The 27,875-nt window shown below is 34.5% G+C and overlaps 1 protein-coding gene and 1 long non-coding RNA gene across 8 annotated transcripts in view; one reads left to right on the top strand and one right to left on the bottom strand.

Moving 5' to 3' along the window:
• LOC141461085 (uncharacterized) overlaps positions 1-27,875 on the bottom strand; it is a 159,139-nt gene that overhangs the window by 73,540 nt on the left and 57,724 nt on the right. For all 7 annotated transcript variants that reach the window (XM_074141771.1, XM_074141767.1, XM_074141766.1 and 4 more), the window contains one exon: positions 19,317-19,373. The gene's annotated coding sequence lies outside the window, so the exon portion shown is untranslated. The remainder of the gene's footprint in view (positions 1-19,316; positions 19,374-27,875) is intronic.
• On the top strand, positions 19,474-26,644 carry LOC141460889 (uncharacterized). The gene is made up of 2 exons (XR_012462413.1): positions 19,474-20,168; positions 23,617-26,644. It is a non-coding gene; the product is annotated as an uncharacterized lncRNA (long non-coding RNA).

Here is a 27,875-nt window from a genome sequence, read left to right as displayed (position 1 = left end):
TGCGAGAAAAAAGTGCAACAGCTGTTAATTCATCAATGAAATAGTTATGACTACCATCTTATAAGTAAACAATATTTCTCAAATCCATTTCCTTTAAGAAAAATCGGAATCTGTTTTGTTAGAACCTTTTTTTCAAGTTAATATTCTGCATTCCGTATGGTAGGAGTTGTGATAACAGGGATGTAAGGTAATATTGCTGATATTTACGACAAGAGTTAGGATTTCACATGGGAAAAATATATTGTGCGAGCAATAAAATGGAAAACACATAAAGAAAGCAGTAAAAGTTTTACATCTTACCCTGTCTTGAAAATTTCTACGTCCCTGTTCATAGGATATCCTAATCGTATTACTTATTTATGGCAGTTTATCCTGTTTTCATTGTTGTTAATGAAGGTGTTAAAGTTTTTGTTCTGCATCCTATTGCAGTAAATTCGACCTTTGCTGGATACTGTAATCCTCTCTTTCCATTCCGAACCTACATCGAACTCTAGACACCTTCAACAACACCTGTCCACAATTTAAAAAAGATACAAAAATGGAAAAATATTCTTTTACGCTGCGACACTGCTTCTAAATGTAATAATTAAGTTGCTTCCTTCTTCTGACAGAGCACGCTACCTCCGGTTACATGTGGACTAAGAACTAACTTGGAACCTAAGAGACTAAAATACGATTTCGCATGCTATCAAGACTACCCGATAAACGATCTAAACTTTCGTTACAAAACAAATTTTGGTAAAATTTGAATGGTTTTCAATTTTCCGATTCTGAAAAAGAAACACTTTTCACGTAACTAGTTGAAATCAAAACGTGTATTTCCGGTGGGGAAAAAATATTGGACACGATCAAGACACCACCTCCTAGTGGGCGTAAGTGGAAGTACAGAAAAATCATTGATCCACCTTTAATCCTCCTTCTAAATAAAGGGTTTACAGGTAGATTTAAACAAGGGTAGGTTAGCACGAGATCCTATTTTAGGATAATTGTTCAGGGAAATTATTATACATACTTAGGACGTAATTGGTAACAATGTTATTACAAGGGGACATATAACATCCGGCGGCAGTTTAGATTAGGTTTATTATACACAAACGAGAACTATCTGTTTCAACTGAAATTCCAATATTGTAGCGCTCGCATTCTAGTCATACTCGGAGGCCACTGAAGAGGGGTACACATTCCTCCAGCTGGTCGATGTTCTCCATCAGCTTTAGTAATTTATATTACTTGTGGCTCATCTTGTTAATTTACGAATTTAAAATTAATTTAACAGTAAGATTATTATTAAATATTTTTTGATGTCGTTAAACTTGCTGACGGGAGCTTAGTTAACGAAAGTCAAATTGTCTTCACCAAACGATAACCATTAGATTTTTCTGTTGCCGCAATTTACCTGGTGGTTAAGTAAAAGTCCTAAATGTGAGAAGTTGGTGTTCAAAGTTTGAAGGAATTCCTTGAATAAATTTAATGACTCTAACTTTTGAGAAAAGCATAACTTTGCAGCCCCCAGCAGCTTTCAAGAAACTTTTCGGAAAACCTTTTGGTCCTTGAGAATGCCATTGAAAAATTGTTATTAGGGCTTTTAATTAATAAAAAAGGGTCAAAAGAAGTAAACATGTTCTAATTAATTTTCAACCCTTAATGGAAACCTAGGATAAGTATAGCAATTTAAAAAAGGAAATTAATATATTTTTAAAGAATTTGAAGGAAATTGCTTTCGATTCAATAGGCTACAAAAGTAAAATGTAAAATAAGAGGTTCTTTTTTTTTTATTTTTTGAAATATAAAAAGAAAATTAACAATTCAAACGAGAGGAAAAATCTCTAGCTTTATGGAGGAAAGTTCTGTTAATTGCTTATATACAAGTTTTTCACCATCTCCCACATTTTCCACTATAAAACTTTGCGTTATTTGCAATTGAGTTGTTTAATAAAACATTTTCCGTCTGTTCGCAGCAATGAAAATTGTATCTTTTTTTTTTTAGCTGTACTTTGTGATTTGTTTGCTTCATTTGTATTTTCATTGTATTTTCTTTAATCAAATGAAATATGCATGTTCTCTGAGGGGGGCGTACAAAGCTTTGAATTCTAACCAAACAAATGGAAATCTGGTTTTTTAAAAAAAGGTATATAGAATTCCGAATGTCTATTAAAACAAGAACTAGACGGTGATATTTAGTTTGGATTAATGAAAACTGAATAATGGAAAAATCAGTGGTTCAATGTTATACAAGCTTTCTGGGAAACCCAAAGCAATGATCCTTTTTTGTAAGAGATTGATGGAAAAATTCGTGTCTTGTTATATCAAAATTTTATATCAGTTTTTTTGTATAATAAGAATCAACACGGATCTTCGATTTTTAAACTCTCGTCATCAGCACTAACCCTTTATCGCTTAAGTTCGTCAGATAGTTTTTGCGGTTGAGAATCCCTCGTTAAACTTGTAAAGGAGAATATATCTTCCAATTTACGGAATAGTAAAGAGTTACCACCAATCTAATATTATTAACAATTTTATATATTAATATAATTTGTATTATAAAATAAATTTCCTTAACTTTCGTAAGAGAAGGTCATGTGAGTATCATTTCCGACTTTTTTTATATGCGAATACGGATTACATTCGGAGGAAGTCACAAATAGTAAACAGTTTTCTGTCAAACAGTAGACAAATTAACTTCCTGTAATTAGTTACTACAGATTTTGAACCAAGCAGCAGTTGTGCAGCAAACTACCCCTTAAAGATACGAATGTCTAAAGATAGTGCAGTAATTTAGTAAGAAAAACCTGTGAGACAGGAAGAGCCAAGGAAAAATAGTAAAAGTCAGTTTTGATAAATCACCAGCTGTTATAGTATTCCCAGAAGAACGTAAAGAGTTTCTTTCGTACTCGTATTACATTTATCTAGGGAAATTTCCCTTTTCACTTCGCTCTAGATTTACCATTTTTGAATTTTCACAGTAAATAACTATTTTTAGGTTTCCCCAATTCGAAAAAGTGATTTTTTTTTTATAAACTGGAAAAAAGTAATTACGTGTGTGGTCAGCAAAAATTAGAAATGAAAAATTTTTAAAATTTTTATCAGACGTCACTGTCGTAAAAGAAAAAATAATCCAACAGGATGTGCTACATCACTGATTCGATAATAGCATCATCTTCTGGAAACTTAGAATACTAATTAAATGTTTTTAGATCTGTAACTGTGGTTTGAAATATTTTTCCTGAATTATTCGACCACTGCTGAAAGACCGGGAGATTGTAAGATTTCCCACTAAAGTATCTCAATTCCTGTTCAACACTAGCAGCAACTAAATGCGCAAGTAAATCTACAACTCTGAGCAAAACGACGAGCCAAAGTGCAACAAAGTTACTGTGTAGATTTTCCACTTTTAAGCGACTTTTTTTTTGTTTTCTAAAGCTTTTCTTTAAACTTAATATGCACTCGGAAATGCCCTAATCAAAATTAAGAGTTAGAAGAAAATCAGTCCACCGGATGTGCAAATATGCTCGCGCAAAGCCTTTTTCTCGTGTTATTTTTCCTAGCAGTGCCAAAGAGTTTTCATTTAAACAAGAACATAACGTCAATTTGAACTTAGATCTCTGCCTCTCACTTTGGATTTAGAATTTTTCTTAGGGAAAATTGATTTTTTTGAAAGGATTCTGTAAAAGCTGTGATATCAGGCATTCATCTTATTGAATGTTCACATATTCAACCTCTCCAAACAATTTGCTCCTTAACAATGATTTTTGCCAATCCCCGGCATCGTTCTGATTACTTTTTTCTGTTTATTTAGTGCCCTTAGCTTTTGCCACTTCACCGCCAGTCTCCGGTCATCTTTGGTCACTGAGCTGTAAGAAGCTACTATGAAGAGAAAATCTAAGAACCTGCTGCTAGATTCGATCCTCGGATCTCCACGTGAGAATCCAGTACGCTAACCAGTTAACTGTGTTTTGTGTTATCATTATTTCTATTAATACTAATTGTTATACAGATTTATTTCTATAAAAAGGGCCAGATTTATTTTGCTGAATGACAGGGAGATCTTCAAAAAAGTAGAAAGAATATTAATTTTTCCATAGTATTGACTGTTTAAAGGGGGTTGAGGAGTCTGAACAGTGAAAGTGGCTGAACAGAATTAGTGTAGGGACCCAAAAAGGAATTAAGAGTAAGGCGTGGTGGCTCCAGTAGGGCAGAAGTTCTTAACACAGGGCATGGAGCATCTGTTGACGTAATCCATTTATTAGCCCTGCAGGGATTCTATAGAACCTTAGAAGCTTGCTAGCAAGGCTAGGTTGAGGGTGAGGAGAGAGGTGAACCAGCCCTTTAGTATATCACATAAGACCTGTACACTTTCAATGGTGCTAATGTCACACACTATTATATCGTTGATTTATTATTGGCCAATAATAAATTGCTAACTTCAATTTTACTTCTTGCATTCTTTCCTGTTTACTTACACTTATTGCACTTGTCAGGTATTGGCTGGCATTGTGAAGGTTTTTACCGGAAATGTCCGTCTTGAGGTACACAGAGTACGAAAAAGTTTATTTTTTGGGGGGAGTTATGCATTTCCTTCATATTTCTAACTGCTGTATCTCCTAGAACCATTTTACTGAATGAATTTTCCCTAAATTTTTTTGAAATTTGTTCAAAAACAGCTCCCACAATTTTCTTTAAGCTTGGTGTACGAATCGCATAAATCTAGATCGATAACTTTTACTACAAACTTTTTCCAGAAAAACTCGATTAAGGGCCTCGCCAACACACGCTTTTTCTTTTATGCACTCCACGGATGTTTTCTATACAAAAAAAGTCCTAGGAAAAGAGTAATTTAGTTTCTGGACACTTTCCCGCAACGCCCTACCTAAAATTCCAAGATTATCACCACAAATTAAGAAGCAGGGTGGATTCTACTAGGGAGGCTGTAGACTTCCCTTTAACAGTGGTCACAACCTAGGCTTTCAAGGGATTTCCCAGAAGAGTGGAGTGCCTGCAAGTAAAGATAACTTGTTCTTAGTACTTGATCAACAACTCCTACATCTGGTATCTTTCTAAGGAAGTCTTCAGCCCGCATTACTCCGAAAAGACTCCTGATGCCTAGAAGACCGTTCTTGGCTCTGTCTATCCACAGACACACTGATCGTATGGCATTAGTCCACAATAGGCACTCTAATAGTAATAATCTCCCCTACAAACCTGACTGATGTCCACTTTAAAATGAATTTTGAAATATCCATTTATTTCAGGCGGATTTTACGTCTAACTAGCAAATAAGAATTGAGGTAAACATCTAACATACTTTAAGTCAATTTTTCATATTATCACATTAAATAAAAGCCTACACCTGGAATTGAACCCAATTCCATAATATGGATTATAACTACAGAAAGAAAGTACGTGCTTTAGACCATTTGGGAGAGAACTGATGAGAAAAATAAAAAGTTCCAAAGTTGGATAGTGCCGGACATTGAGGTTATATTCCAAGGCATATTAGAGGTCATGGTCCTCACCTGTGCCCTCTCTATTGATTAGTGATCTCCTCCACTACACCTCGTCTTAATTAGAAAAGCTCCAGTTAATGATGTAACCAAAGAATTTTAATAATTCAAATATTTAATTAGAGAAAAGAATAAAAATTCTATTAATATGGTCTCAACCAATCACAATTAGGAAAACTCTGGAGCGCCACAGTCACTCGACTATTTCAATAATTTCAAACGTAAAGTTTTTACTAAATGAAATGAATTTTCTGTGACAAACTTTGAAAGCTCTTAATACGAGAAAATCGCATTAGAAGGATTCCCTATAAGAAATCCGTTCTTCGGGATAGCTCCAACGGATGTTCCTGAAAAACGGATTAAAGTATAAGTTTTGTAGATCTGTTTGTGTGTTGCTACGAGTTTAAAGAAAATCGTGGGAAAGGATTTTCGAGAAAATATGAGAAATACCATAAGAAAAACTGCTACAATCCAGTTGTAGGATTTTGATCCTCATAGTTAGGTGCCTGCCTCATCTCTTGCACAGGTTATTCTCGACACATCATGAGCATTAGCTACCATCGCGGAATATAGAAGTAACAGCCACTGCATCAACCGAGGCCTCAATTTCAGATAGTAAAATGAGCCTTCTTTAGCGACGAAAAATAATGTCCGTAATTACACAACAGAGCCTAACTTATGAAGAAGCTTCTTTCGTAGAAACTAGGCACATACCTTAATATTGAAACCTAATATTAAGTGTTTCCTTTTAATGATTCAAAATTAAAATCCCCTCCCTGAGGATTAGTGCAATGTAATCTTCCCTTAGGGATTTATGTTACTGCCCGTACAACTCCTAAAATGTTCATTACCGGGACTATAATCCTGTAAAATTAAACTGATATCAAATTGCTGTAATAAATTTAAACAATGCTCGCTAGATAATATTTTAATGTGGATAAATTATTTACTTCCCTTTTCATCTATCCCCGATTATCATAAGGCTGATTATTTCTTCATTGATGTGTCTGGAAGACCCCAGATTTACAGGAGACACATTTCTATCTTAGAAGGTTGCTGCCTAATTCTTGGGCGATGTAAGTGGTTGTCAGAAATGCAGACTTTGCTGCTGTTTCAAGGGATGCATTCTTCAAGACCTTAAAGTTTCTAAGATGGTAAATTATTTAGGACCAGCAAGCGTCATACAAATTCATACTACTAGTCCTTTCTGGACAAGGCAAATAGCGTACTTCCAAGCGGTCCTACTGGTAACAGGTTGTGGTTCTTGAGCCGTACTAGGCCGTTTGACCATGCCGAATTACTTACAAGACACGACAGGCCAGAAAAACATAAAACGCTCTGTGATTTCATCTGGAGACTAAAATAGGAAGAGAGGAAACGTCATACATACCCGGCTAGATTGCACTGCCTTCGCTAGTTTGTAATATGAAAGCTCCGGACTTGAAGGAAAAACAGGAAGAAACTCCCAGACTTTGTAAAAAAAAGCGTTGATTTTCCTACTTATTCCATTGGAATTAAGGCAGTTTTAGAGGCAGACTTATCACTTTTGGTTTGACACTTTTTCTCTCGGATAATTAATTTTAGTTTTGGAGAAAACTTGTGACGTCACAATCTTTATTTAAAAAATTAGTTTATTTAATAGATTTACAACGATCGCAACACTTTGCTTCTCTCCTTAAGAAATGAGAGGACTAACAAATGGAAGGGCACAAAATTAAAATTAAGTAGTAAAATTTTCTCATTTACTAACGAGCCTTCTTATCTAGCTTTGTACGAGGGCAATAGTTTTACCCTTTTAGGGCAACTACATAAAAGTCTCCTATTAAAACTATCTTTTACTAATGTTTCAAGTCCGTAAGTAACTAATTTAAATACTCCAGCAGGTTTGTGGTTTACAGACAAGAAAAGTTCATGTACCAATTACTATGCCAGCTAAGTCATGTTTTATATTAATACGAGCTTTTCCAAGTGCCGACGTCTTCAGGTCATGTTTCTTTTTATGCACTTCTATATATTTACGGTCTGCATAAAGAAAAAGGCATTTTTTTTAAAAAAATCTAAAGCTAGTATCATTGTGTGTGACTGGGGACCTTTAACTAGAAGAGAATTACAGTCCGTTGACGTAGTGGTGCACAGACTTTTATTACGATAGTAAAAAGATTTATAGATATTTCTTTGTCTAATCAAACTTAATACACTTTGTGCTCTGTATTCCTGACGAATAAAAAATGTTGCATTTCATCAGTTTTGCTCATAAATTTGTGTAAAAAGAGCAAATTATTCCGGTTGTTATTTAAGTATTTAGGTGGAGGGGGGTTAACGAATAAAACAGGACAGTAAAAGGGCCAGGACATCGATCCTGACTTCTCCCAGGAAACCTACAGAATTAAACTATACAATGTCCTGTCGGGTTTGAGGCAGGCGAAAATCTGTGCAAATATTACCGGAAGTGAGACTGGGACATATTTGACGATAATATTAGGTTCAAACATTGAATAAATAGCGTAAATAGCATTGGGAGCAATTTAATGGCTTGAGACTGCTGACGTCAAATTTGGCAACTAAAACCAAATGACAACACTATAGATGACACTACTGATGAACAATTGACTGTAGTTGCCGACATCTATTTTATTTATAACCTCCTGAGTTTAAAGATTATTGTAGACGAAAAGAAAGGATTTTCGAGAAAATATGAGAAATACCATAAGAAAAACTGCTACAATCCAGTTGTAGGATTTTGATCCTCATAGTTAGGTGCCTGCCTCATCTCTTGAACAGGTTATTCTCGACACATCATGAGCATTAGCTACCATCGCGGAATATAGAAGTAACAGCCACTGCATCAACCGAGGCCTCATTTTTCAGATAATAAAATGAGCCTTCTTTAGCGACGAAAAATAATGTCCGTAATTACACAACAGAGCCATTTCAGACAAGCTCTTTGAGCAGACTTCTGTAAAATGAAGAATTCATGATTCAGCAAAAATTAAATTAAGCTTTAAGCAAATTTCCCAACTGCTTTTTGAGTGCGCGGAAGTACGAATAAATTTAACAAATAACTGCTTACACGTCATTACATGAAGTTTAGGAAGTCCCTGATATAATGCATTCTCTACGAGAAAAAAAAAAAAATACCCACACAAACACGCACTCCAGCAAACGACAGAGATGTGTGTGTGTGTGTGTGTGTGAGAAGATTATAGCATTGGCGGGAGAGTGATATTAAGCGGAAGGAATGTGAAGGTTATGAATATTGGATTATCCTTTAAGAAATGGTTTTAGAAGAAGACGTGAAATGCCGTCAACCCAGTTAATTCAAGCCACAGCTGTTAAAGTGGCACACAGGAAGTGGTATAAGACGTGTATATTATATGCTTATGACTTTAAAGACGCGTAATTAGATGGCATTTAGGTTGTTCTATATAGAATGCCATGTCATTAATTAGCCTAATGAAATTACAAAATTATGTTTTTTTTTTCGGTTTCAAAAATACTTATACACAAATCTTAAAATCCATGGAGTCGTGTAATTGAATCTAATTCTTGAAACTGTGTTTTTACCGGAAATATAAATTTTGAAGTCCCGAGACTTTAAAAATACTTCGCGCAAATATACGTACACACATACGACTCTTACTACAATTCTGATGACCTACATCTTACAAATTTTGAATTCCTACTAATATTGTTTAGATTGCGAAACTGTACATTACGCCGAAATGTAATGAGAGTTGACTTTAGAGTTATATACGTTCACTACAGTAAAAGGCCACTGTTAAAGGAAGCACGACGTCTCAGATGTTAAGTACCTTCTAAAATCATATTTAACCAAGTCAAATTTACAATTTAAAAATGGCAGGTAGTTACTCAATGAGTGGTAAAATTATAAGAAAATCGTCGAAATTTTTTTCAAAAATCGCACTTCCGGAGCATTTGTACCATAAACGAAAAAGTTATTTTCTTTTTTTTAACATTTCCATAGTGGAAATGCAATTTCAAAAACTTGATAGCAATAATTTCCTTGTCACAAGTAAGCGGAAGTAGAAAAAAAAGATGAGAAATCGGAAACTATGAAAGAATGGATAATCTAGGAGGTTGCAACCTATACTGTGAGATAAATGGATTGCACTTGATCTTAGTCCAAAGAAAATATTGTAAAAACGTGACTCTATTTAAAATGTCAATGTGTATCTTTCCTACTTTTATTACTAAAGTAATAAATAATTTAAACAAGGAACAGTTCTAAAGTAATTTAATGAAGCTTCAGTTCAAGTGTTTTGGACTTTATTTTTTATCTGAAAATAAAGTAAAAAAGGGGAAAATGTAATTAAAAACTTGAAAAGTGTTTAGATGACCTCTAATTTTCTTTCTGTTTGCTGGAAAACTTGACACCAGTTTCAGGAAGTTCCACTATTTAAACAATGAACAACTTTAATCTTAATTCTAGACTAAGAATCATTTAATTAAATTCTCTTTCTCTTCAATTCTTTCTTTTAGCACGTTGTAATGTTATCGAGCACAATTTTTTTAAATTGAAATTTTACCGGGAAATAACGGTTTTGATAATACCCAAAATGGTTTTATCATTGAAATGTCGTTTTTAGAATTTAAAAAAAAAAAAATCCATTTAGTTTGAGGAATTTTGATCGCTAAACATTTAAAAAAAACCTTTACATTTCCGTTTTTGAGATAGTTTGTTCATGAATACGCACTCATCCGGTAAAAACCACATCTCACTAAATCACTTTTCACACTCAAAGAAACCTTTAATTAAGCTGTTATTTCCAAATTTTGTCATGAATACTATACTTTTTTTTTTCTAAATCTTTTATTGGAATTTACAACTGCAACAAGCAAATATGGTACCTGATAGCAAAAAAATAAAAGAAAATCACAAGTGGAGAAGGCACCCAGTGGTGTCTCACTCCAGTAACGAGCTTTGCTATACTGCTCTCACGATAAGAGTACGTAGATCACGAGGCCACCATCTTCTCTTCAATCTCCTTAGAGGATTACCTGGTAATGTGGAGGAAGATAGGTGTCCTATGAGAGAGGGTTAGGATGAGCTGCTGTAGAGGAATGAAATTTGAGGAAACGAGTGTTAGCAAGATCTGTAATGAAAGGGATTTTGAGATCATTATGGATAGTGGAGGTTAGATACATAGAACGGAGCGTTAAGAAGTTTTCGAAGTATTTTTGACTGTAATGTCTGGAGGCGTAGTGAGTTGGAACGCTTAGTCGATCCCCATACTTCGATGCCGCATGACCAAATAGGTCGCAGTAACAACAGGTATAAGAGTCTTTTGTTAAGTAGGTTAATTTTTGAACGTTTGTGAAGTATTCTGGCAAGAAGTGACACTACACTAAATCTGAATTTTAATTTGAATAAATCCATGTCTGCCAAACAATATCATCGGATGTAGATCTCTGTTCATTTTTTTTTTCTTTTAACCAAAATATAGAATAAAAAAAAGCGAAGAAACTCTTCAGCATGAATACCTTTATGGATGCAGAGTTTGGTAGAAGAAGAAACAAAATAAGTGAACTAAGAGACTTTGGAAGAGATAAGAGAATATCGCTGCAAAAAAGAACACCTTAAGAAAAACCGCCCCAGCTGTAGAGATGCCTTTGCCCAGATTGGTCTTATCCAACTTCCCACTAGTTGAACTTGCAAGTTTATTCCATCGTTAAACGGAAACAAAGAGAGAGAGAGAGAGAATGAGAAAGAGAAAGAGAAATCTACCCTTCAGATATAGTGCGTGTGAGAGACAGAGGAGAAGAGGCTTTGCTGTTCAAGGGGTTTCTACTTTATTTTCTTGAATAAAACAGCAAGAGAAGAATATCTATCATCTTCCTGTTGAATTTTTATTAATAATAAATTTATCGATCGGCGAGCACGCAATTCATATTCGTGTGGCAGTGGCCAAAGAGATTGTTTTAAAACTTGGAAGTACGAGTTAGACCCAATCACTTTGGTGTGAAATATTACCTAAGAAAATATTTATTTTAATGAGATTATAGTGATAAAAACGTGAAAACAATACATTAATAAATAAAGGATGCCAACTAGATATTTAAAAACAAACATTAAGTTTCAAGAATATATAATATAATTACGTAAATTGCGGTAACCGGAAGTCGGGCTAGTAATTACACTAAATTTTCTTAAGTTGAGTAAAGTTTTTTAAATAATAAGAAAATTATCAAGTTTAATTTGGCCACCGGAGAAACTAGGATAATTACTATGATGAACTTAAATTGAATGAATCCCCTGCTGCTATTAAAAGTAAAGGTAGAATACTTTCGAGGACAAAGTATAGAAAAGGAACTTGCCACAGAACAATTTCCTGTGGCAGAATCCTGCCAAACAACCCCACACTTGATTCTACAATTGCTTCATAATTTCTGGCATTACCAAATATTAAACTAACTCCTCAGGTAAACTTTTTTTTTACTACTCGCCATACTAAAACTGTGCTCTAACAACTGAATTCTACAGTTTCACGAAAGTAAGAGTTTGAAAATGAAATTTATAAAAAAAAAAAAAGTATCAATTTTAATCTGGGAAATAAGAAAAGTTCTACAGCTCACTTTTATATCAAATATTCTTGGCAAATTGAATCAGAATTGCGGAAGAGAGAAAAAAATTCCTCAGCCTCAGGCAATTCAACACTCAGGCCAGTAAAGTAGCGTAATGATATTTCCGGCCTATCTTGGAAGTAAAAAAAAATAAGATACCCACTAACTTTAGAAGTCTATATTCATATTCCCTTTGTTTTATTTTTTATCTTTTTATAGGGGGTAGGTCATAAATGATTGTTTACGTCAATAAGGCGCCATGATAAGCAAGCGGGTAAAAGCGAGGACGAACATATATTTAATGGGTTCAATTTCCGGTCTAGCAGTTGGAAGTTATTTTATGATTAATATAAAAATTTATAATTATGCACTTTTTTTTTGTCGCTTTGTCCACGACATCTAATTTGGTAGATCGACGTAAAGCTTAACTTTTTTACTTAATGCAGTCAATATTAATTAAACTAATTGAAGACTCACTTGACTCTCTCTTACTACTACTCTCACAGTTCTTACTTACAAATTTGCGTCACACTCAATTCTTCATCATTTTAGAAAGAAAATGACCGACCATCATTCTGAAGGACCTTTAATTGCATTTTCAGGAAAACGATGTGTTTGTATGTGTCAAGTTCAAACTAGAGTAAAGCTGCTGAGGCGGCTTGTTTGTTTAAGGTGTTAGTGAAAGAAACGTTAATTCCAGAACTTTGGGTCTGGATATTTTGAAGTGAAGTAGCCCATATCCGGCGGAACTAAAAGATTTGAAGATGATATTTTAAAGACCATCATGGACACTGTCCTTTTTCGAACGATCCAGATTATTGCGTACTTCGTGGATATATCAGCCGTATTGCTGTTCTAGATGGAAAAACCCTTCATTGGAAAAAAAAAATTGTCACGTTTAAAGGTTTTTCACTAAAATTGCGTAACAAAAACAACCCATTTTTGGTTCGAATCGTGACCAGAAATGAAAACTATGGGAAGATAAAGTCTGTAACTGGTTGGTTAAATAAAAAAGAAAAGCTAGGGCAAGTTTTTCTTGTTGTCTTTTCCTTCACAAATACGACCAATACTCACACTTAGTTCTAGATAATTGCTTTTCAGTTTTCCACTTGTGTTCACGTACTGGTTAACCAATAAGAAAGTTTTGCTGTCCTTTATAACTGAGTTTGTATCAACTTATGGACCAAGAACCTCCCCCCCCCCCCCACAATGGGTAATAAGGATAGAAATGCTAATAAGAAATTATGATCTTTTCTTACTGAAATTCCCTACGCTTTTCTTTTAACTTGGAATGTTTACTAATATTAGATGTCTTTAATTCAGCCGTTTTATTCAGCTCTTTCCGAGAAAATTCCGAATACCTCACAAATCTATTCTGTAAAAACGATTTTCTGGTGAGCCAATTGTTAAAAAAAATTAGGTTTCTAGCAATGCTTTCAACACAGGTGGTGTAAGACATTTTGAGTAAAATAGTTTGCTAAACGCATCATTGTATTGTAGATAGGACTGAGTATTTAAGGTAATTATATCTGTAGAATTTAGAACTGACGGATAGAGGATCTCGGGTGTAATGAGAAGGAACTTGGAAGCTGAAAAGAGAAAGAAGATAACTGCGAAGTAGCTGCGAAGGAGTTTGAAAAGGAAAACCATATCAGCTTGTTCATTTTAAGGAAATTCATAAGAGGAAGTTGGATAGAACGTCTGAATTCCTCAGTAAACTGGTTAGTACTGAATTTAATATAAGACGGCCCTAATGTACTCTTCAAGAACTTGAAGAGCTTATTTTGAATTCGATCAAATACCGAACATCCCTAGGTTGTAAAACCACCTAATGCAGATCATGTACTCTTATTTCCTATGGGGTGTAATTTAGAGTGAATTTTTAACAAAGCCGTGCCCCCCTCCCATCAAAAACCTTGATTTTGATCAAAACCTTGCGATCACTATGGTAATCTTAGATGGATCAAGTCAGGGAGTTGATTATATTGACCAAGACTCAGATAGTGTTATTTGGGGAGAGAGGCAAAGAGACTCTGAAAGAAGTGCTTCAAATTGTACTGTTAAGAAAACATTGTCTATTAGTACTTGAAAGATAAGAAAGTCTGCCGGCCTTGATGGTATTGCGCCAGGAACGCTTAGCTACTTGGAAGAAGACGTTGATGAAACGTTTTATAGAACAATGGAAATCGTCTGGAATCATCCAGATGATGCTCAAGACTGGAAGCTGTGAGTGCCAGTTCCAATTTTTAAGAAATGGGATCTAGGAAAGAAAGGGGTATTGCACCAAGCATAGATACACCTAGCTTAATGGTTCATACAAAAAATATAAAAACTAAATATGGAAAAAATATATAATAACACATAAAAATAGTGCTGAAGAAATTTTCAAGTATTTTTGATGACGCCATAAATTTATGACGCGTTGTATTTATATCGCTCTATGTTCATCGTTTTGTAATAAACTCTCCTATATTTTATATCCGGTGATTTTCATAGCCAGAATTTATTCCCTGTTTTACTACGTCATTCTCTAGTTTACTAAAGTTAGTGCACAGATAGTGTAGTTCAAGTTTAAACTAAGTTATATGAAAATGTAAATCGCAGATAAGCAAACTACACTGGGCGAAACTTGAATGCCAAAAGCAGTAACCTACAATTTCTGTAGTGGAATTAATTAGTGTGGGAAAAATTGGGTATGCACAAATTGAGTTTTCCTCGCAAGCTCTACTAAATTCATTTGTTTTTCCGTCAAAGTTGATTTTCTATTTCTTTTTTTCTCATTAAATACGTCAACTTGAATGTTCTAGATGTCTTCAATGGCAGCAGTTTTAAGAATTTAAACAACAGAATTATGTTAATAAGTTAAGAGAGAAGTTGTGTAATCGTCACTAATTAAATATCGCAAATAAGTTCTTAAAGATTATAATAGTCGAGCTGAATGTGTTTAATATCTTATCAGTTTGAGAATTAAAGTAAGAAGTTTGAGGTGTATGATATGCTATTGGTTGAGTTAGAGCTGAGAATGTGGCCATGACGAGCGATGAGATGTGCTATCTCAGATTCTCCCTGTACAGCCTCCTAACACGAAGCAATTATGAGAAAGCTCGTGAGTTTTCCAAGAGAAAAGAAGGCTCATTTTCCTTCTCTTCTCCCAGAAGAAATCAGTGTTCAAACTAATTTTTATGTTTTTATTATTTTTAAGTTGTTTTATTATTATTAAGGCGCGCCTAAATCTGTTGGCTTTTCCGAAGCGCTGCTGGTCTCTGAACAATGTTCCTTTGTCGGATGGTGTGCTGTAAGGAACTGATAGGAAAGGAAAACCTAAGGTGGAGAAGCTGGATGAACCGCGCATCTCCTCGTGGAAATCCAATGCACTAACCACTGAGCTATTTCCTTCCCTGAGCGGATTATTAATAGCTACTTGGCGCTCTTTCCGGCGAACTTAAAGGAATATCTTCTGTGACTACTTATGTTGAAAGAACAGTTTTAGCGGTAAGCAAAATAAGTGTTTCACCTTCAAGAACATATTGTTTATAGGTCAACACAATTTTCAGTTAGTAAAACCGGAAGACATTTTAAAAGGAAGCTACGGAAAATAAGCTCCCTGAAAACCCCTCACGAAAAAAGAAAATCCTGGGATTAAAGAAACTCTAAAGAAATAATTTTTGAGAAAACTGGGAAAAAAGAGGACGATCATTTTTTCATAACAAGCGATGTAAAAGCATGTACTTCCGGTTAGAAAATGTGAAAAGTTAATTAAAGGAAGTGAAAAATCTTCTTTTTTTTTGTTTTCTAATGAAAAACTTGAAGGCTACCCTCTTTAGCATTGCTAACGTCCAGACACATTAAGAAAGATATATGGGAATATGCCTAATGACTGAAGCTAGGCAAAGTGCTTATTATGCCTTTAATGTCGTCTAGCTTTAAAAAAAAGGAAAATCCAAGTCAAAAACAAAACATCCGTAATTAATTAATTAGAGATTAACTTAAATTAAACCAGAAAAGGACTCCAAACTTGTGTCTTATCTATGAAATAATAGGAGATCGACTTTAAACAATAAGAAATTAATTAGAATCCTTATAACCTCACAATATCTTAGAGACACCCTAAATACAGCTCCGCCTACAACTCAGCTAGTAACCATGGTAGCGGAATTTATTATAATTAATCAATTCGACATCAATTATACCTATCCAGATGACTATCCTCTTTGTTTATGCAGTAGTTTATGTAAATAGCGGTATATAGTACAGAGATGAATGTGTGAAGCGAATGTATTTGTAGGTAAGAACGGAGAGTAAGTGATATTCTAGTGATAAGCACCTAGACGATGCTGGCTGTATGGCGGAAGCCAATGCCAAAAAAAGAAAACAAAAAAAAACATTCTACATTCATACCGTGTGCAATCGACCATTCGTATCCTAAATAAACAATAACAAGGTTTGATTAGTTAATTAATAGAAACTCGAGTTTATTGATAATAGCAATAGCAGCAATATCATTGCAATTAACAAAAAAAATAACAAATCGATGTGAACATGAACACGTGTTCCATTTTGATTATCTTAGTACTTAGTGCATAAAGTTAATCGTCAAAAACTCAATAATCTATTACAGAAAAATGGGCACTTCCGATAATCTAGGCGTATTTAACCCTTTATTATGTAGGCATACCTACACGCCCGGAAGTAACCTTTAACGAATTCTCCCCCGAGAAGAATATTCCAAATAAAAGTAATAGACCAATTTGTACGTAAGAAGTGGATGATTGCGTACACCAGTTTCCGTTCTCAGAAGACCCAAAAAATCGGATATTTCTGGTGAAAAAAAAAGAAAGAAAAAACACAAATACGACTTTCTTTTGTTACAATACTTAGTCGATACTCTGCTACGGTCAATGGTAGGGCGCTGTCAAATAGATCACTATTTGGTCCAATTTTGTGGCCTTAGAGCGAGCAAATGATTGTGGACGGGCTTCGTAGACGGGTTTCTAGAGCCATCCATTCAGATAACATTTCCAAACCAACTAAGCAGAGAGAAGGTCTTCTATCACGAACGGCTAGATTCCTCACCCTGGAACATTTTAATTTTTTCCTGCCTTGATGCAGAGATATTTCCTTAGCTGAAGTTTAAAGTCCCGGTTTCCATTCTTAGAGGTGAAACCTCCTAGTGTTGCGCCCGAGAAACACAAGCACAATACGTTAGGCTAAGGGGAGGTATTCCTCACTGAAATCTGAATGGTTCAAGAGATTGAAGGCTGTTACAGGAAGTTGAGGTACGTCTTTATAATCCCATTCTTGCTTTGAAGTATTAGGGAACTGGCTGGGCCACCTTGAGAGCGAGCATCCCTCTCACCAAAATAGGTACTGTGAACGAACCATTCCTGATAATAATGCGATTCAAGGAACCCAAAATAGAAGAAAACCCGAAAAGACATTTTAAAATGTACCGAACAAATTTTCTTTGGGTTTTTAAGATCCAGAATTCTAGCTTTATCGTACTCTTTGTACTTCAACTTTGCAGGTGAATTTAGCGTCTATTCCAGTTTATGGTAAGTTTTAAATCAGAATGATTCTATTATGACTCCCTTAGAATCCCAATTATACGCGAGTGACCCACATAATAAACAGAATATTGAATTCCACAGCCAAGCACGTGATCTCAACTGCTTCATAAATAGATGAATCTAAATTAAAACCACTTTTCGTCAGTTTTTTTTAATTGAATAGATTTTGGAATCTACGGCGTGATAATCTTAAATCGATGTTTCATTTAACAGGTTCTTAACCGATCTGCCGGTAATACACTTAAAAGTTTAGTAGATATTATTGGATCAAGCTAAACTTTATCACATCGAGGACTGTCGATCCTGTAGATTGGTTTGATTTTTCCCATTATTCATTTCCGTAGTATTTATTTATTTAGTATTTTTTTCTCTCTCTCTTAATCAACTAATCTTTTCTAGATCGTTCTGATTTTTCTTGCCCAATTGAGTTTTTTTAGCGGAAAAAGCGTTTTTATTTGATATAATTTTCTAGATAAATCTATCTTATTTCTATAAAGTAATTGGTTGAACGATAAGAAGAGTCTGAAATTTGTAGCTTCCGTTTCCGTTGACAGCAACAATTTTCTTTTTTTTAAAAAAAACTTTTTCTCACTCAGGAAAGAAGACGCGTATTTATGATAAAACGTCAAAATTATTAGCTCCACCTCGTAAGCGTAAAGAATATTAATAACACAGCTGGGGCCCCCAGTTTTTCAAATAAATAAAATTCCTATCACTCAGTTACTGCCGGAAAACAATTTTTGAACGTAATTTTTATCTATTTCCCTCCTTTTTTTTTTGTTTACGTCATAAAAACTGTAAGTGAAAAAAACCTGTGATGGATGGCGTCACGATAAAAATAGGAAGTGATTACTCAGAGAGCCGTGGGTGGAAAGAGTATCTGGCCCTGATAGGGCTACAAAAGGATATATTCTCCGTGTATTTGGTAGGCACACACTATAAACTAGAATAAAATTGTTACAGAATAATTTCGCCCTATTTTCAATAAATATTATAACAATAAATTTTGTATCAGTATTTTTTTATGAATTGAAAATAACTTTTCATCCGGAATCGATATTTTCCTCGTGATTATAGCAATTAATCGATACGTTCATTTATGGCAGTCACCGTAAGTTCACATTTTACTATTTCCTTCGTTACCACACCCTTAAAGGAGTTTCACGTGAAAATGATCAACCGTAAGTTGATCATGGGCTTCTACCTGGCAAAAACAAGAACTAGTCAGGGGAAACAGTCTTTATTCTGCTATCCTTTTATTCAACTATTCGTGATGAATATGCAGTTAATGTACAAATAAATCAAAGAAATTTAAGCAAATAATAATACTTTAACTCAAAAAAACACGACAAATATTATTCTTCAAAACTTAAAGTGTGTTTACAAAGGTGTGTAAATAACATCGTAGGGCTGAATACTTAGAAAGAGCTCAGTTGACTGAATGTCTTCTTGTAGCTGAAGAAGAACATCATTTTGTGAGTGTTTACATATGAAAGAGTGAGAGAGTCAGTTGGTGTACTAACGTTCTTAAACTACTCAGATCTGAGTCGTTAATGACCACTAGTTTTAATGCAACAGATGATCAGTTTTGGCTAGCGAATAAGGCTACAAGTATTTGCATTTATAGAATAGGAATAAACAAAATATGTAGTAAAAAAAAACTTACCTATTTTCTAGGATATCTGCCAGAAAACAGCTCACAGTGGTCACCAGGAAGTTTTACCTGGAACAAGAAATACATTTGTCAGGAAAATTTCAAGTGATCGCAAAGCGACGATTGTAATCAAGACAGGGCAGAAGACACTGTTTCCTTTTCTTGTTTTTCTGTCACGGTCTGCGCAGGAAGTGGATCTATCCTCTGGAGGGCTTAGTAGGAGATGATTTCTAAGTCTGTCGTACTCAATGAAAAGTTAGTTATAAGGTTCAGATCAAGTAGGCATGGCCATTCGACCTGCACATTTTCCATGCAAAATAAAAATGTGTCATTTGCCTTGTTGCCCAGCAACAGGCTAAGAGGGAAATGGACTTTAAGAGACACGTTGGCCTGAATTAACTTCATTCCAGCCTGACAGATTCCAAGGGCTGTTTTCTGAACAGCCGCCAGATCTCCCACTACTGGATCCTTGTATATTTCCACACTCAGTTCAAGATCTTCGCCTCCATACTCAGGAGTAAGTAAAAGCAAAAAAAAAAAAAAAAAATACATCACTAAAATAAATCAAATAACCTTTGTTGGGCACCAAATAAATCTCTAATGTGAACCGCAACAACAAGATGAACAACTAGCAAAGTCTGGTTGACATATCTTTATTGCCCGACCAAGGGAGAAGGGCGCTTCAGACAGGAAAAGAGAAGAAAAGAGAGGGTGGAGTATTGCAGCTTTCACTCTGTTGGCGAGATGCCCAAAAGTTAAAGATTTTCCAAGCGGCAGAAGTTATTGGCCGCTTGATACTCTTTTCATCACTTGGATTGCTTCACAGTTTAAGGAAGAAAATTAAAGACATTAAGGTTGATTGATGTAAGTGAATTTTTTTTAAATTTTCTCTTATCTCGGGAACATGTGACGTCCACATCACTCATTTTAAACTTACAGTAATTAGCGATCTCAAGAGAATTGTAAGAGTACAGTTTCTTGAAAGCTGAACTACTCTTTCTCATCAGTTTTCAAGCAACGGCTCAACAGGTACCAAGTAACAAAACCAAGAATAAAAAACTGAAATGATCATACTCCAGATCTTCACATACACCTTTTTATGGAGCGTCAACATTTGAGGTTATTGACGCCCGGAGGTTTTTCCAGGTTACAGCCGATCTCCGGTCGGAGAGTTCCATCGTTACAGACAGCAATATTCATCGCCGTGAGCTGTAGGAAAGAGAAAATCCAAGGGCCCAGTAACTAGATTTGAATCTGCTATTTCCGCCAGGGGAATCCAGTACGCAAACAACTTCCGGTTCACCAAGATTCGCCAAAAACTGTTAAATGTGCCAAAAGAATCGAAACAAAGTAACAAATTGTAGTTTTCTACGACATTTCTGTTTTGACACATACACTATGCACAGCTTTAGTACTGTCTACTCTTTAAAACATCTATTATTTCCGGCAAAACTCAACATTTCGGAAAATTTTAAATTTTCTTTCTGTGGTGCTGAGCTTTTCATGCAGGGTCTTGGATCTCCCACTCTTAGCGGTCGACGCCTTCTTCTTCTACTGTCACACTACTATCCACACTACAGATTCTTCTTCACATTGTCCAATTTACTAAAGCATGTGATCGACCAAGGAGGTTTTCGCTTTTAAGATGTCCTTTTTATAACCGTCTCATTCCATGATCTCTCGTGACTCTCTATTAGGAGCCTAGAAACCTCTTAGCTCTTAAAACAAAACGTTCTTGCACGGTGAACCCTACTTTTTCCATTAGACCGAACTCTCCGAACAATTTAGATGGAGCTCAGTTTACGCAGCCAGGATCCAGGTCTCTACTCCGTATAGGATTTTTGATCAGCAAATGGTTTTATAAATGATCGATTTATTCCTTCTCATTTCTTTGAGTTAACTTCACTCACGATCGCAATAATTCCTCTCACTTCCGGCGAAATATATATTAAATTAAACCATATGCCAAAAACACAGACTTGATAATAAATGTCAGTCAGAATTCTATTTACAAGTCTTTAAATAAACTTCACAGGATACCTTATTATTTATTAACACAGAAAGACTTGAGTCCCTAAAGTCGTAAATACTTGAGCAGGTAAAACAGGGACCGAAGGATTAAAGGTTTAACTTTGATAAATACATATTGCATATTTCATAGTGAAGGAGAGGGAGATTGACTGTAAAAGAGAGAGAGGGAGAACTTTGTCTATTGATCTAGTAAGTTTAGCTTGATTATATAAAGCTAACTTGTCATTTAGAATGTTAAATAATGTTAGAATTAGCTTTTAATAATGGCGTACTGTTAACTGGGTTAAAAATCTCTTCTATTTTATCATGAATCTTTACTAAAATTTTCCAAATGTAACTTTGTAAAGAGGTATTTTTACTTTTAATAATTTTTGGCAGCAAGTTTTCTCAGAGAAGGCAGGTTTTGAAGTCTTAAGAGAGCGAAAAGAATGTGTTCTTTTACAAGTACGTGGTTTGTACATAGCTCTAGGTGAAAAACCTAAAATGGCCAAAACCTCAAAGATTAGATTTCATTTGAGTCTTAACGCCAATTTGTGTAGCAATTTATAAAATGGCGGTTTTATAAAATTCCCTTGCTTGAATTTAAAATGCGCAAAAGATTATTTTTGGATTTTAATTGAAAAAAAAACCACAACACCTGTCAGTTATCAGCCAATAAGTGGGCAAAGATTGAAAAAAACCGCCAATTAAAATTAAAACTCCGAACATCCCACTGGATGTTTCTGATTGAATTCAACAGTCAATAACCGGATATAAAGGGCCAAAAGTGTAATCCCTGTCCATCAAAACTACATCAATGGCCACCCTAGAGAAGACAGATTTGTTTTCTCTCTCTCTCTTGTTAATTGTTTACAACCTAAATCCATGTGGTAGCGCAGAATCCATGTACGATAGGTCCATATGAGATGCAATCAGGTGGTGACCAGTTTGTCAAGTATGTATCAAACTGGCTTCCTTGTTTCTCTCTCTCTCTCTCTCTCTCTCTCTCTTCCAGGTAATCCAATAGTATTTCTCCAGTGCACATAAATTTAAACTTTATTCGTTCGTAAAAAATAGTTACCGTATTTTATAGTTGTAGCGAGGTATTTCCTTTTCTGTCGCATTTCCTATCCATTCCGGTAAAAAAAAAAAATAACCTTGTTTTACTTCTCCTGAAATTTTTATCCTGGAACCTTTAACTTTGCCGACAATATGATCATCTTATCCCCTAACATGATCCTATCATGGCAATTCGCCATCTTCATTCCCATCTCAATATATCCTCAAATACTGGCTTTGTAAGTGGAGAATGAAAGATTAATCGGCAGAAATCCGATCATATTTTTACTCACGTTTTAACCAAAATCATCTTTCCAGTACGTAAAAGTTTGTTATCTCGGATTTCATCTCGCACACACGACTAACCAGGAGTCCCTAAACGAACTGACTTAACGAGCTGTTTTGGAGCTGAAATTACATACGTTCACAAAAGACAGCTGTATTTCTCACTATACGGAACCATTCGAACCTTTATCCCTTCAATCCAAAACCCTACGTAACTTAGTCTTAATGCTCCCTTCTATATTCCAAACTGCAATACACAAAATGACATTAAAAATTCCTTTAATCCCTGCCATTAGAATAGGTTACCCAAAATTCCACTGCCAACTATATCGCACAGGAATCATTTAATCCAAATCCTCTCAAACTCAACTCTTCTTACTAATATTTCCCAACGCCTGAAGTGACCTGAAGTTGGTGACTTCGTGACCCATTGCGTATGTAGCGGTCGGCTGTCAACTGTGCAGTCGTGAACTTTCTAGCTTTCAACCAACCTGCGCATTCTCTCTTATGGATTATTATCAGTCGTCTGTTTGTTGCGAGTATTTTTTGTAGAATTCTAAAAGTGAACAAATCGACAAAGTGGCACTTTCGGGCAGACGGTTTTTCTTCAGATTTTCCTTTGTTTTTTTTTTTTTTCCTTTGTTATTGGCCTCTTGAGCAAGCAAATCAGCCATTATTTAATTTCTTCTTTCTTCAGATTTGGAATTAATATTAATCCGGTTTATGAGGGCATACTTGAAACTTCAAAAAAAATTGTTGAAATCAAGTTAACTGACAGTAAACTTCCGTTTGACTGAATTTAATTTGAAAATCTTAACACGAACATAAATTAAATATCAAATTGAAATTCACTAAAATTTCTCTGACTGTGACTAACCTTGCTTTGATATTAGAAATATATTTTAAAATAATTTAAAAGAAAAATTGGAAATTTTCTCGCTTCATTTTTTTTTTTTAGGTGAAACCCAAAAGGAAGCGTTTCCATTGTGCCAATTTGTTGGTGATTTTTCCATGTCAAAGGCAAATTGGTTGTATAACAAGGTTTTCCGTTTTAGCCGCCTTTAGAAAGATTTTCTCTCTGCAGAAAGGTTTTCTATTCATTCATTCAGAGAATGGGAAAAATCTGATGTGAACACTCATTTTTCCAGACACTGGTGAACTCAAAACAATATTTTAGAACTCAAAATTGAAAATTTTCATGGTCAAAATACTTTTCTGATCCAGTTAAAGGAAGTAAAGATATCGTTTGAAGCTTTTCACAGGAAATATATGTTTTTCAAGTTTCATTGAAAACGAAAAATCCCGATGCGAACATTAACAAGTTTTTCTTATCCCAATTTCCAAGGTTCTGACGCATCCATTATCAAGAATTATTAAAATAAAAGTTACAGATCTCGCGTGGATGTAATTGTGCTATTATGCTGTAAATGAGGTTGAGGCGTTTTTATAAGTACAGCCACGAAAAGAAGTTTTTTTTTATTTACAGGCACGAGAGGAATATTTATATTTGACTATGGAAAGCTGAACATTACAACACTAATTTAGCCACAAGCGGAAGTTACAATAACTATCTGGGGTAAACTATTTCTAAAAGAATCACGAGTAGAATGACGTCATAAATACTGCGAGTAGAGTGAATGTGTGAAAGCTAGGACAGTTTTTGGACGTCCTTATATGCGCGGATTCTTAGACAGCTGCTAATTGTTCTGAGCCTAGCTGACTTAAACCTTTCACAACCACTTTTTGAAGTCCCTAATTCTGTCAAACCTACATAATGTACTTCCCCTACAATGATAATCGTTATCATTTGTGCTGTTACATTATCTTAAGTCTGAGAAACTTTCTGTTACTCCTGTAACTTCCAGTATGTATGGAGGTATTACTTAGTACATCCCCTTACCAGAAAATATACACTGCCCCACCCACCTAAGACTCTTCCTTTTCTAGCTGAGGAATAAAAGGAGCAAAGTCTTAATAAGTTCTTAGTTTGTGGCTGTTCAAAGGAGAAAGGAACTTTGTAACTCCTCACCCTCTTCTCTTCCCTAAAAATAAAATATTAACGTAACCATTTTCAACGTTTTTTTAGTTTCTTTTATGCTTTCTAAATTTTCTTTTTGTTTCTAATAAGTAACAGAGTGCTACAGAAAATTTCTTTCTTCCTTCCTATTCGAGCGTTGTGGGTGAGAAGGGTGGTAATAACTAACAAAGCGAAGTTCTTCAATTGTTTAAGAGGTTTTATGGCGAAGTTTTACTTGTTCTAAGAACTTTATTCAACTTTTTTGGTTAATTCAGTTTTTCATAAGAAATATTTATCGATAGAGTCGGGAAATTTTAATAACCTAACTTTCCTCTTTCTAGTCAGCTAGATAATTTACTATGGGTTGGCAGATTTTCAAATTTGACAGGAAACAATCGACTTTTACTGTCCACAAAGTTCAGACCCATATGAATGCTTGACATCGGCTAACCAGAGTGGCAGTAGCACGCCCTGTCGCCTTAACTGCCAAACGGGTGACATTACCGGATGGAACCATATATTCCTGCATCTATATATAAATTAAAGTTCAACTCTAACCCTTAAATTTCGAACCAATCTTTAGCATTCATATTAAAGATGGTAAAGTTATGGAAACGAGATGAAATCAAATTGAATCTTTGTATTATACTCTTAAATTCTAAATCACGCAATAAAACTTTATAAACTCTAAATCTATACAATGTCGAAAAGAAATTAAATAAAAAATTGTATAATAGTATAAAACCCAAGAAAAAGAAAAAGTTGGTTGACATTAAGCACTTGGAAAGGAAAACTTAATTTAGTTTTCTCACAAAACTTTCTGGAAAAAAGAACTTTTTCCAAAAGATTCTTTATCTCTCTCTCTCTCTCTCTCTCGCTCTCTTTCCTGCAAGGATCGTTTCTCTTTCTCACGCAGTATGCGAGATGGAGTGGTAGGTCTGTCAGTGTGTAACAGGCTGTCTGCCCTTTCTAGATAGAATCCTTACAATTATTAAAGGGAAGTTACACAGAAAATTCTCTAGAAAGAAATTAACTTCAGAAAAGTTTGTGTGAAAATGTTTCGTCTTGGGAAATGTGTTTTTCTTACCTAAGAAATTACTTTTTTTTCAAAAAAAAAAGAAAAGAAAATAACTGATAATAACTTATCTGAAAGTTATTCTACTTGTTTGGCCATATGAAATTCTAAGTCACATATACTTGATTTATGCGACTTGAAATCAGAAAACTACTTACAATAAAAAAAAAAAAAACTATCAGACCCAGTTGGTTAGATTGGTTATTTATTGGCTAATAAATTGTACGTCTGATCATATAAAACCACAATCTTCATCACCAATAAGAAACACCAATTTTCTATTGTTATATAAGTTATATTTCATATTTTTACAGGACTTTTATAGTTAATCAATAAACAGCAACTGTTTAAAGCTTATGATGGTACTAAATGTGTTACATTAGACCATTAGAGTCATGCCGATTGTAGAAAATCCATTGAATACTGGAGCAAAAATTAAAGAAAATCGTCAAAGTTAATTTTCAGAAATCAGAAAAAAGTGACAAACGATATCCACCTACCTCGCATTTACCAATTTCCGGCCAAAATAATTACAAACAATTTACGTCGAAACGGAAGCAATCCCCCAAAACACATGTTCCCAGCAAAACCTCCATATTTGGGAGCATTTTAAACAATCCTAATGCTTGCTTAATCTTACCCAGGAATTAGAGAAAATCATTATTGAATTGTTCAAAGAAAATTAGTTAATGTCCAAAATTACAACGAAATAGTTGAGTGATTTTTTTTTCTGTTTCCTTTAAGCTATTTATTTGAAAATGTATTTGAGAGATTAAATTTTGTATTTAAATTGGAAAAGTTTATATTTCATATAAAAGCAAAAGCATTTGAGTGATTTGTTTCAAATTATATTTTTAATTTGCTTCAATGTTTCCAATAAAATAGAGAAGAATATTTGTTTTTCTTTCAATCAAATATTTACTTTTATATGCATTCAAATATACGTTTGAGTAACCCCAGTATAATTGGAATAAAATTGATATTTTGGAGTCGAATGGTAGGAGATTCCACAAAAAGAATCTAATCGCCATAGCCTGCTTGATGTTATTCATTCTCCATACAAGTATCTGATTTCAATTCATCTTCAGTGGTTTATTTTATCTTTTCTTTTTTTCCCCGGTAATTTTGCAATCGAGATTTGAATAGATCAAATTTGAATAAGTCTGCTTTTTGCATTTACTTAATTTAAAGTTGAGAAAATTGAATTTTTTAGTGAAAATGTTTTAATATAAGATGTAGATCTTTCGCAATTAGTACATTTCCAAAAATTAGACTTCCGGAGCATATGGTACACCGATTTTCTTCAAATTGTGCTTCAGGTCAACTTCAGGTTTACCAATTTAGAAAAAATATCTTATTGTCGCGTCATCTGGTTACAACTAAGTAAATTGTCAAATCTGATCTTTCTACAATTTATTTATACGCCCTCGGTGCACCTAGAAAAATTTGTAAAATAACACTTTTTCGTATTTAATGAAGTTAAAAACTTGTATTTCCGGTCATAACTTACAATCGAAAATAAAAATCATAATAGCTATAGATACTAAGTGATTAGCGGAAGTAATCAACTATAATATAAATCCATTGATTGATTATCGATCCAAATCATCGAGGTAACTTTCTAGATTTAATCATGGTAAGCTGGAAAATTGGAGCTTGAAAAATTGTGAAGGAAGTGATGCTACGTACACAGGAAAAAAAAAAAAAAAATCTGTCTGTTCGTTCGCAGCTAAATTCCAATGTGGAGGTGAACCGTAATGACAGCACGGGAAGTGATGGTGGGAAAAATTCCAAACTTCCTCTGTAATTTGTTAGCCCCTTTCCGGTCTCTGAGAGGAAATCTTGCTTTTCATTTTCTCTTATACTGATCGTAAAGAGGATTTATTATGTGGCATTCGGGCAGCTTTTCTAATTTAATGTTTCCACGTTGTTGATAGTTTTATTAGGGCATGTAGGTAAAAAAATACCGATTTATTATGTGGCATTCGGGCAGCTTTTCTAATTTAATGTTTCCACGTTGTTGATAGTTTTATTAGGGCATGTAGGTAAAAAAATACCGATTTATTATGTGGCATTCGGGCAGCTTTTCTAATTTAATGTTTCCACGTTGTTGATAGTTTTATTA

This window comes from Rhodnius prolixus, unplaced genomic scaffold, assembly GCF_049639745.1.
Source record: "Rhodnius prolixus isolate KJV_2025 unplaced genomic scaffold, Rpr scaffold_6, whole genome shotgun sequence".
Lineage (NCBI taxonomy): Eukaryota > Metazoa > Arthropoda > Insecta > Hemiptera > Reduviidae > Rhodnius > Rhodnius prolixus.
This window is presented reverse-complemented; position numbering and strand designations above follow the sequence as displayed.